Source organism: Choloepus didactylus, chromosome 8, assembly GCF_015220235.1.
Source record: "Choloepus didactylus isolate mChoDid1 chromosome 8, mChoDid1.pri, whole genome shotgun sequence".
NCBI lineage: Eukaryota > Metazoa > Chordata > Mammalia > Pilosa > Megalonychidae > Choloepus > Choloepus didactylus.
Genome location: NC_051314.1, coordinates 122,460,732 through 122,472,343, shown reverse-complemented (window position 1 = coordinate 122,472,343; position 11,612 = coordinate 122,460,732). Strand labels below are relative to the sequence as shown.

The following is an 11,612-nucleotide window of genomic DNA, read 5'->3' as shown; positions in this document are numbered from 1 at the left end:
AAAAACACAAATCAATTAAAAATGTGAAAAGATGCTTATCCATCCTCATAATAAATGATATGCAATGTAAAATAAAATGAAGACCACTGTTTTTGATCACCAGACTGGCAAAAGCTAATGAGCTCCTTTATTGGAAAAGAGACACACTCACACTGGCAAATGTGTTCTTCAGGGGATTATTTAGAAAGTTTGGGGTATACGAATCCAAAGATTTGTTATGAACATAAATTTCTTATACTAAAATTTAAAATTAATGGATCTGGGGAGCCAAAAAAGTCCATAAAGCATTTTCAGGTATCAGCGACTGAGTCCTTCAAAATGGGATTGCTTAAAGATATCATGTGTTACATGCTAGAGGATGGTATAGTCAGTCAAAATAAGAGTAATAATGTATATGCAACAACACTGAAAGAATTTCAATATTTATATTTTTAACAAAAAGCCATTCACTTAACAGTATAGCTCAGTCTATGCTAGTGAGATACATATGATCATGTTTATGGGGAAAAAAAAAGAGAATGGAAACCCTTTATATATTTATTAAAGCTTTTAACATATGAAATATCTATAAATAACCTATATAATATCTTTCATAATAAATACTATACTATTTATAATCTGTTGGTTATATAAAACATATATAATATATTAGATGAAGGCTCTTAAATAATATAATCCATTTCTTACTAGAATGGTTAATTGGTAATCTTTCCAGCCACAGATAACACCAGCTCAGGTCTTAAATAGAAATCAGCCCCCTGTTACATAGCTGCCAGCCAGTACAGAAATCAACCTAAGTTCCCTAATCAGTTAATATCACAACAGGAGATAAGCAGGCCATGTGGAATCAGCCCTCATCCTTTCTACCCACAAACTCTAGGGCATCTTCTGTCTCCCGGAACATGTCTGGGCAAGTGAGCATGGGTCCTGCCTCTATTTGTCACCCTCTTTCCCCAGGTTGGGCAGTAGGCAATAACTCTGCAACTTCTCCTCGAATGGTGCCACTCAACCCAATATAAAATATACTTTCAAAATCGAAGTTTCTCCCAATCCATCCCCTGCAGTTTCTCTAGGAAAACTGTTCTCAAACTTTGAACTTACAAACCTTCTAAACCTTCTAAATCCTGATTATTATGTAGACACAGTGTTCAGGTCCCCACTTAGCACATGTGGATAGAATACATGTAGCACGGAAATTGAGTACGGGATCTGATGATGCTGCCCAAGCACAGGCTTTGTTGGAACACCTGAAAGAAAGAATGGAAGGACTTCAAAAAGGATTTGAGATTCAAAAGAAAAAGCTGGATAAACTAAAAGCTGAGGTCAATGAAAAGGAGAATAACCTAACTAGACGGCACCTGAAAAGATCAAAGTCCATATCCCCAATATCTTCACTCAAAGAAGTGCAGCAGTTGAGAAGGTATAAATGACAACTCTGGAATGCCATTCCTCAACAAAAGAGACTGATTTTTTTCAAGCCAGGACCACATTTTAATCCATCACTATTCATAACCCTTATTCATAACCCTTATGACAATACTGGATTTGTAGGTCTTGTGTCACAAAAACCCAAAAAATGAATGGTCCACCATCAAAACATCCAAGACTCAAGACATGGAGGATTATGAGGGAGTTCAGTGTGATTGCACTGCCTGTGTCTTTTTGAACCATCTTGTAACTTTTTTTTTTCTACATTTTGAACCTTAACATTTTGAAACCAAACCATAGAAACATTTGCTGTGAACAGTGTGAGATTCCAAAACATTTCTGAGCAAAAGGCCCTATATCTTCTCTAAAACCACATCTAAAGTTCAAGGAACCATTCTGTCATCAGGGGGAGAGTTGCACGGCTCTAAAGGATTTTATCAAATTGAAGGTGTGACAAAACGGTGTCGGGCTAATGTTAAGTGTTAACCTGTAGTGCTAATACCTCCGTATAATGCGATGACAGTTGAAATTCATGGCCTGAGAGGTAACCTGCTGTAAGATTTGGTTGCCAGGTACCTAATCAGATCCAGTGTTACCAGCGTTCCGCAATGGATAATGCTCAATATATCAATGCCAGGGTGTTACCGATACCTTTTTCTCCTCATCTTACTACTAAATTTTGACAGGCATGAGGAAGAAATGATAGTATTTTTACTTTTCAGACACACTCAGAGAAAAGGAATAAGGCTTAACTACCTAAGCTGCTTGCTGCTGCTTAGTTCCAGTGGACAGGGGAAGAATTTCACAAGTTTGTCATACTTTTGGCCTTGTGGTTGTCTTCCCTGGAAATATTTTCACTCTGTGAAGATGTAAGATTTAAAGATTAAAAGGAAGCAGCATGCACTGTTTTTACAAACCTGCAGTGAATACTGTACAGATGTTTTGAGTCTGCTTTAAATGATTCCTTTTCTTCTTTATTATTTTCTCTTATTTCTATCTATATAGTGTAACAGTCCTTTGTTAACTAATATTCATTTTTTTCCTTTTTCTGATTAAACATGATCATGTCTCCTTTTAAGCCTTACCTGAGTTAAGCAATGCTTTAAAATTAAGCATTAATTAAATGAAACTGTGCACATAATAGCTTTCCTTTCCTTATTCTGTGTTTTGCCCTCAAAGTCCTGATATTCTACGAAGACGTGGATGCTGCACAGTGAATTGAAGAAAATCTGACAAGAATTATGTCTCTGGGACACACTTTAGTGGTGGGTGACAGAACAGTGTTTTTGTCTTCCACAGGGAAGATTAAAACAAAAGATATTTTCAATTCACTGACAGAGCAACACAGTTAAGCTTGCTTTCTCTGCCTGGTGTCCTGCAGAACTTTCACAGAGATTTTTACTGGGAAAGTACACTTTCACCACCAGCAGCAGCAGCAGTATCTCCAAACTTTTTTCTAAACCTGGCTTTGTGGCACTAACATGTATTTATGAAGGCTGGGAGTATTTAAGACACCTGAACAAAAGCTGGAAAAAAGAAAACCAAGCAAATTGGAATTCTAAGGCAACCTCAAACATCTCTTTATTTTGATGATTTATAAGGAAAATAAATATTCAGATGATCACGAATGTATACAGCTGAATGAAATCAAGGAAAAGTAATAACCAGATGCATTTTAAAAGATAGAATTTTGAAATTAAATGTAAGTGCTTAAAGCAGGGCTAAAGGAAATGCTGAAATGCAGCAAAAGACAGGATGCAATGTAGACTGCCTCCTATTGTAAATGTTTGCAAGTGGACAATTTAAAAAGAAACAGGTTGTTCAGTGCCTTTTCTGGTGGATGCTTTCTATATGATTGCCAAACAAAGCCTTGACTTCCAGGCTTTGCATTTCATATATGGGAAGAAATATAACAATTGTGAATTTGAAAACAGACTCCAAATTCTTGCATTTGATGCTTTTTGTCTTTAAAAGAGGTCTTGTTTTTCAACTTCATCTGCAGTTCTATGTGAAGGTTGACAAATCAGTTCCTCCTTGTTTTATTAATAGAACCAATTTGACTATATGATAAATGAATGAATAAAAACATAAATAATGCTGCTTATTGATTCTGAAGGAGGACCAAGATATCTGAAATTTAAGGAAATATTTTATTTTACTGTGAATTTATTTCACAGTGTGAATTCTTCTCATCCTTAGTCCAATTTGCCTCCTCCTGACAACTGAAAAGTACATGTGCTTGCTTTAACAGGATTTGTTAAAAAAACATATCTGCCCACAGCTCACACTGGTAGCAATATGGGAAAAGACATCCAGCCTGCACTGTTTGTTGATAGTGATGGACCCAGATTTCAAAGCCCCTTGCCTGATGTCCAGGTTGTGTTCTCCATAAACATATGCTAAGATAAAGTTTGGGGTGCAAGGTGTCTGCAGGAGTAGGCAGAGGAAAAGATGAGGGGTGACCGTCAGAGTTTTCCACGTTGAACCAAGCCTCTGGGCTTTTCTTCGGCTGCCTCGCTTGGCCCCTGGAGGCTGGCTGCTCTTGAAAACACATGCTCCCCAACAAAGCAGTTCTCTCAGTGGAGACAGACCCCAAGGAAGCTGACAGCTTCTCTGTGTCATTACTGTGGTTGTAAATGGAGTTAATGCTAATCCACAAACTTGTGTATATTAATTTCTAATAAAAGGGTGATTAATTTGGATTCAAGCCAAACCCACACAGTTCCTGAGTTTTCATACTCCCCTCCACATAATTTATGCCAGGGTCAAATTTTGTATGCTGATAAGTATGAAAGCTTAGTCTTCTCTCTTTATGAACATCATTAGAATATTTATGAATTATTTAGATCAACCTCATTTTCTCAACCAGTATCTTGTTTACCTTATTTTCCAGAAATGTTCCCCATATTATGTTCTTTGTAGTCTTTCCATTGTCAAAAATATATATTTACAGATATAGCAAGATGTCACACTTTCCTTTAAGCAGTTCACACATAATTCATGCCATTTATTTCTGCCAAATAATCAGTAAATAGCAAATAGCACCTCTGACCTTGTTCTCTTCATAGGCTGGACTGCACATTCCCTCAAAGCCACAGAGAATCTACCACAGCCTTGGCAAAACTAATGCCTGCTGTATACTTAAACGTAAGCAGAAACGCCCTTTGCACACACTCGCCCACGCACACACACAGTTATTTTTCTATTTACTTTCCTGTGATACATATATTCTGCTTTTTTAAACATTCAATTTTATTGGTCGTCTTTCACTCACATGCATTTCCTGAGTGTGGGAGTTATACCAGCTTCTTTTTCAATTCCTCATAACCCCTGAGAACCAGCAAATATATTTTGTTGTTGTCAACTTGAAAGAGCATAGGAAAAGCCTTGAGAAAGAAAACAGTATCTTCGAATATGCTGTATCTTATGTCTGAAATATCTTTCTCTCACTTTCATTTGGTTAAATCTTAAATATCCCAGAAAATTCTTTTCAGCTGTGAAGACTTTCCACAGCCTACTCATTTGGATGAGGACAAATTACATAGTCAACACAGCCCAGGCTCAGATTTATCACTGTCTTCTCTGCACTGTAATTTTCATGTCTTGTTCACCATACATTGCAAATGCCTTGATGGACAATGCTTACTTATATTTGTAACCTTAGGGACTAACACATTTACTGGTTGAGTAAATAAATAAATAGCCTTAGAATTTATGGCATTTTCTAGAACTTTTATTTATTCTGTACCACAGATAGAAAAGCACAAAATGATATTTAACATATTAACTCAGTTAATTATCTCTTTTGTATTTACTTTTCTGACAGTCATAACTTCTAAAATGCATGAATACAAAGAGAAGTGTTTGGGAAAGGCATGTAAAATATGAACAATCAGAACCTAATGCTTTTTAAATAAACCACTTACAAACAAGAAAATGATTAATACATTTGCTTTTTCTACTTTCTACTTTTTCTCCTTTTACTGACAGCTCTTCCCAATTCTAGATTCAGCCACAAGCACTCTAAAATAAAAATTGCTTGTATGAAATTACAGTTAAACCAGTGAATGCAGTTAAAAAGTTATTACAATGGAGTGTGAATTAGTGTGAAGTACATGCAAACCCGATTCATTCATTTCTATTTTTTAAGAAAGATTTAATTAAAATTTTAACATTTTTATAGCTGTTCAACTACCAATTCACTTTTTACTATATAAACATAAAATTATGATTACATATACAATCAGAACAAGGAAAATTACTGAGATAAAGAGAGACATTCCATAATGTTAAGGAGGTCACTTCTCCAAGAAGGCAAAGAATTACATTCTTTACATGCACCAAACAACAGAACATAAAATACGTGAAGCAAAAACTGATAGAAAAATGAGACAAACAGACAAATCCATTATCATAGTTGTATACTTCAACACATTTTTTTCACTAATTGATAGATCAAGCAGGAAGAAAACTGGAAAGGATATAATTGACCTGACAGCACTATCAATCAACTTGATGTAATTGACAGTATAGAATATTTCATCCACCACTTTCTTCTCCAGCTTGTATGGAACATTTACCAAGATAGACTACATTTTGGTACACATAACATTCCTTATCCAATTTTAAAAATAGAAATCATATAAAGTGGTGTTCACAGACTACAATGGAATTAAACTGGAAACCAAAATATGAAAGACAGCTGGAAATCCTGAAATATTTGTAGATTAAACAACACCCTTCCAAAATAATAAATGGATCAAGGAAGAAATCTGAAGAGAAATTTAAAATATTTTGAACTAAATGTTTTTCTGGAAGAGACTGTGGAAAATTGGTATTATTATTTCTTCCACCCCACCTTAAATGTTCATTAGAATTTACCAGTGAAGTCAGGTGCTTTCTTTTTTGGAAGACTATCAATTACTGATTTAATTAATTTAATAGGAATAGGCCAATTCAGATGATCTACTTCCCTTTATGTGTGTTTTGGTAGTTTGTATCTTTCAAGAAATTGGTCCATTTCATCTAACTCATCATAAAATTTGTCAACAGTTGTTCATAACATTTTTTTAATTATCTTTTTAATGCCCATGGGATCAGTAATATTTTTCTCTTTCATTTCTGAAATTGGTAATTTGTGTCATCTCTCTTTTTTTCTTGGTTAGCGTGCCGGTTTGGATGTATTATGTCCCCCAAAATGCCATGTTCTTTGATGTAATCTTGTGAGGGCAGTTGTATTACAGTTGATTAGGTTGGAATCCTTTGATGGATGGGGATGTGACTCAATCAACTGTGGGCAAGACCTTCGATTGGATAATTTCCATGGAGGTGTTACCCCACCCATTCAGGGTGGGTCTTAATTAAATCAATGGAGCCATATGAAAGAGCTGACAAACAGAAGGATCTCAGTGCTGCTGTAGCTGAGAGAGTCATTTTGGAGGTGGCTGTTGAAAGTAGACTTTTGCTAGTCTGGAGTTTGCCTGGGAGCAACTAAGAGAATACTGCCGGCCACCTAAACATCCTGGGAGAAAACCGTCATGAAACCAGAACCTTGGAGCAGATGCCAACCACGTGCCTGTGCCTTCCCAGGTGACAGAGGTTTTCCAGATGCCATCAGTGTTCTTCAGTGAAGGTAACCTATTGTTGATGCCTTTGTTTGGACATTTTCATGGTTTGACTGTAAACTTTGTAACCAAATAAAGCCCCTTTATAAAAGGCAATCCATTTCTGGTATTTTGCATAAACGGGCAGCATTGGCAAACCGGAACAGTTAGCTTGGATATAGATTTATCCATTTTATTGACATTTTTTAAAAAACAGTTTTTTATTTCATGATTTTCTTTATTGCTTTCTGCTGTAATTTTTATTACTTCTTTTCTTCTGCTCATTTTATACTTAAATCACTTTTCTTTCTCTAGTTTCTTGAGATAGCATAGATTACTGATTTTAGATTTTTCTGCTTTTCTAACATGTGCATTTAATGCTATAAATTTACCCCAAGTACTGCCTTGCTGCATCCCACAAATTTTGATAAGTTGTATTTTCATTTTTATTTAGTTCAAAATATTTTAAATTTATGTTGTCTTCTTTGACCCGTGTGCTTTTAGAAGTGTATCATCTAATCTTCAAATATTTTTTAATTTTCCTGCTACCTCTTTGTTACAGATTTCTAGTTTAAGTCCACTGTGGTCTGAGGACTTACTTGCTATGATTTCTATTCTATTAACTTAATTAAGGTATGTTTTATGGCCCAGAATGTGGCCTATCTCAGTGAAGGATCCATGTGAGTTTGAGAAGAATGTACATTCTGTAGTGGTTGGATGAAGTAGTCTATAAATATCAATTAGATCTAGTTGACTGGACATGCTGTTCAGTTTCAATGATATCTTTACTGATGTTCTGTCTGCTGGATCTGTCAATTACCCATAGAGGAGTGCTGAAGTTTCTAACTTCAACGGTAACTTTGTCTAAATCTCCTTCTAGTTCTATCAGTTTCTGCCTCATGTACAGTGATGCACTGTTGCTAGGACATACACATTAGGATTGCTTTGACTTCTTGGAGAATTGATCCCTTTATTATTATGTAATACCCCTCCTTATTGCTGGTATTTTCCTCGTTCTGAAATCTGCTTTGTCTGAATTAATATACCTATTCCAGCTCTCTTTTCATTAGTGTTTACATGGAATATCTTCCTTCATTTCTCTTTTAATCTGTGTCTTTATATTTAAAGTTGATTTCTTGTAGTCAACATATAGTTGGCTTGTGTGTTTTATGCACTCAGACAGTATCTGTATTTTTTTAATGTATTAGAGAAATTATGGGTTTACAGATCAATCATGCATAAATACAAGATTCCATATACCACCCCACCAGCAACAACTTGCATAGGTGAGAGACATTTGTTAAATTGATAACAGCACATTTTAATAATTGTAATATTATTAACTTAGGTTTAACCTAGGGTTCACTGTTTGTATGGTGTAGTACCATGGATTTTTTTAAATTTTATTCTGTTACCATATATATAATCTAACATTTCCCCTTTTAGTCATAGTCAGATATATATTTCAGTGCTGTTCATTGTGATCACAATGTTGAGTTACCACAACAACCATCCATTACCAAAAGCCTTCCATCATTCCAAACAGAAAACCTATATATTTTAAGCCTTAACTTCCCATTCCCTATCACCACCCCATTCCCTGGTGTGATGGTTTGAAGTTGTATGTATCCTGGAAAAGTATGTGCTTAAGGTTAATCCACTCCTCTGGTGGCTAGGATCTTAAGTTAAGATGTGACCTGCTTCATTCAGGGTGGGTCTTAATCCTCTTACTGGGGTCCTTTATAAGAAAATGAAATTAAGACAAAGATAGAGAATGCTACAGAAGCAAGAAGCTGAAAGCAATGAAAACCAGAGAAGGAGGTTTGTCATGTGACAGAAGAGTCCAGGATCCCTGGCAGCTGGTCTTCAGGAAGAAGGTATCATCTTGATCATGCTTTCTATTGGACATTTTTACAGCTGCAAAACTGTAAGCATGTAAACTAATAAATTCCCATAGTTAAAGCCAACTTATTTTCTGGTATCTGCTTTCAGCAGCTTAGCAAACTAGAACAGGGTTTGGTACCAGGAAACTAGGGTGCTGCTATTACAAATACCAAAAATGTTAAAAAAGGCTTTATAATGGGTAAAGAGAAGAGTTGGGAAGAGTTGTGAGGTGCTTGATAGAAAAGGTCTAGATTGCTTTGAAGAGACTATTGGTAGAAATATTGATAGCTGGAAAATATGCCTATTAAAAATTTCTTTGCTTAGATCTTCTAATACCCTAGCTGAGCTGGTTTTCTATTAATCTAATCTTAGCAATCTACTCTTTGACTTAGTTCCTGGAGGAACATCAACCAGATCCTCTCAGTTCTGCTTGCAGTAATAAGATAACATCTTAAAGCAAACCAGAGAGAATGGCAAACCTCCTCCTCAAAAGGCAAAAACTTGGACATTCCTGAGCAATCAGTTAAGAAAAATCATGAAGACCCTGCACGTAGGAGCTTGCACATGAACATCTAAACTTAAACTGCAGTTCATGTGTCACCAAAACTGGAACAGGATGTGCTAACCTAACAGGAATGTATCATGGAACCACCATTTAGGTTTTTTGTTTGTTTGTTTTTGTTTTTCTGACCTTTATACCCTTTTCTTTACCTATAAAAACCCTACTCACACCCTCACTTCGAAATGGTTTGGGGAAGATTCCTCCAATTCCTTGCTTGTGCACCTGCAGTAAAGGCACCTTCTCACTGAGAGACATGTTTCTCCTTTGTGGTGCCGGATTGGGCAGCCCATTCTATTGGAAAAAGCCATGCCTGCAGTATCAATATGATGCTAAAGGTACTTCTGATGAGGCCTTAGAGAGAAACAATGAATGTGTCATTGCAAACTGGAAGAAAGACAACCCTTGTCTAAAAGTGGCAGAGACTTTTGACAAAATTGAGTCCTGATGTCCAATGGAAGGCAGAATTTAAGAGTGATGGGCTTGGATAATAGGCTGAGGAAATTTCCAAACTAAATGTAGAAAGTGCAACCTGGTTCCTCCTTGAAGCTTATAGTAAAATGCAAGAGGAAAGGGATAAGCTAAGAACCAAATTCTTGGGCACAAAGAAACCGGAAATTGATGGTTTGGAAAATTCTGAATTTTTGGAAAACTTGTTCCCAGAGAATAGTGTTCCATGTGAGGATTTAACTGAACATGTAATCAGTCAGCCATTTCACTACAAGTCAGGATTGGAAATGCAGTTATCCAGGAAGAATTTGTGGAAAGTCCTACTCTCTGATAAGATTTGGGCCACTGTGAACTGCATGAGAAACTGAGATTTTTGTGAGATCTGTATGAACAGAACCACAGCCAGCCTGGACTAAAAGGGACAGAAAAAGGACAGATTGAAGGAAAGATAACTTCAAAGGCAGAACTATGGAAGCTGAGGTCTGGACTGAAGACACCTTCTTGGGCCAAGAGAGAAGGTCCACCCATGTATGTGGAAAGGATGAGTATACTCAGAGCTTGGAAAAGGCAGGCCTTCTGCCCATTGTTCAGGAACTGTTGTTACCACCCAGGATTCTCAGGTGCATGGGGTATTGCAGAGAGGCTGGCCATAGACTCAATTCTTGAAGATGTTGGAGCCTTCACCCCAGAGTTTGTGGAGAGCATGGCCACTTTGCACGTGCTTGGAAAAGGTGGGTTACTGGTCCATTAAGCCTCCAGGACAAATCATTGTTCCACAGATGAGTATGGAACTTGTCCTCTTGTCATGTTGTAATCATAGATTCAGACCTTGAGTCTAATGGAGTATGTCCTGCACAGTTTTGGAATTGTTTGGGACCTGTGACCCTTGTTTTCCTTCTGATTTCTCTCTTTGGAAAGGGAAATTTTATCCCTCCATTGTATACTGGAAGCAGATAACTTGTTCTCTAAGTTTCACAGATCCACAGCCAGAGAGGAATTTTGCCCCAGAAAAGACCACACCTATAACCAATTTTGATGAGACTTTGTACTTAATACTGTGATGGAATGAATGTATTTTGGGTATGGAAATAACATATCTTTTTGAAGTCCAGAGGGTGGAGTGTGATGGTTTGAAGCTGTGTGTACCCCAGAAAAGGATGTTAAAGTTAATCCATTCCTGTGGGTATGGACTCATCATAAGTAGGATCTTAAGGATCTTTTGGTGAGTAGTAGGATCTTAAGATGTGACCTATCCTTAATCCTCTTACTGGAGTCCTTTACAATAGAATGAAATTCAGAAAAAGAGGGCCATGGAAGCAAGAAATGGAAAGGGATGAACACAGCAAGGGAAGGGAGAGCCCATCAGACATTGCCATGTGCCTTGCCACATGACAGAGGAGTCCAGGATCCCTGGTAGCCAGACTTCAGGAAGAAGGTACTGTCTTGATGATGCCTTCATTTGGACATTTTCACAGCTTCAAAACTGTAAGCTCCTAAACCAATAAATTCCCGAAGTTAAAGCCAACACATTTTATGGTATCTGCTTTTAGCAGATAGCAAACTAGAACATCAAGTAACCTATATTCTAGATTCTGACTCTATGAGTTTGCTTATTCTAATTATTTCAAATTGGTAAGATCATACAATGTTCTTTTGTGTCTGGCTTATTTCACTCAACATGATGTCTT

At 36.7% G+C, this 11,612-nt stretch overlaps 1 pseudogene; it reads left to right on the top strand.

The window, feature by feature from the left end:
- The first annotated feature begins 318 nt into the window (after nucleotides 1–318).
- LOC119542903 overlaps nucleotides 319–11,612 on the top strand; it is a 28,278-nt pseudogene continuing 16,984 nt past the window's right edge.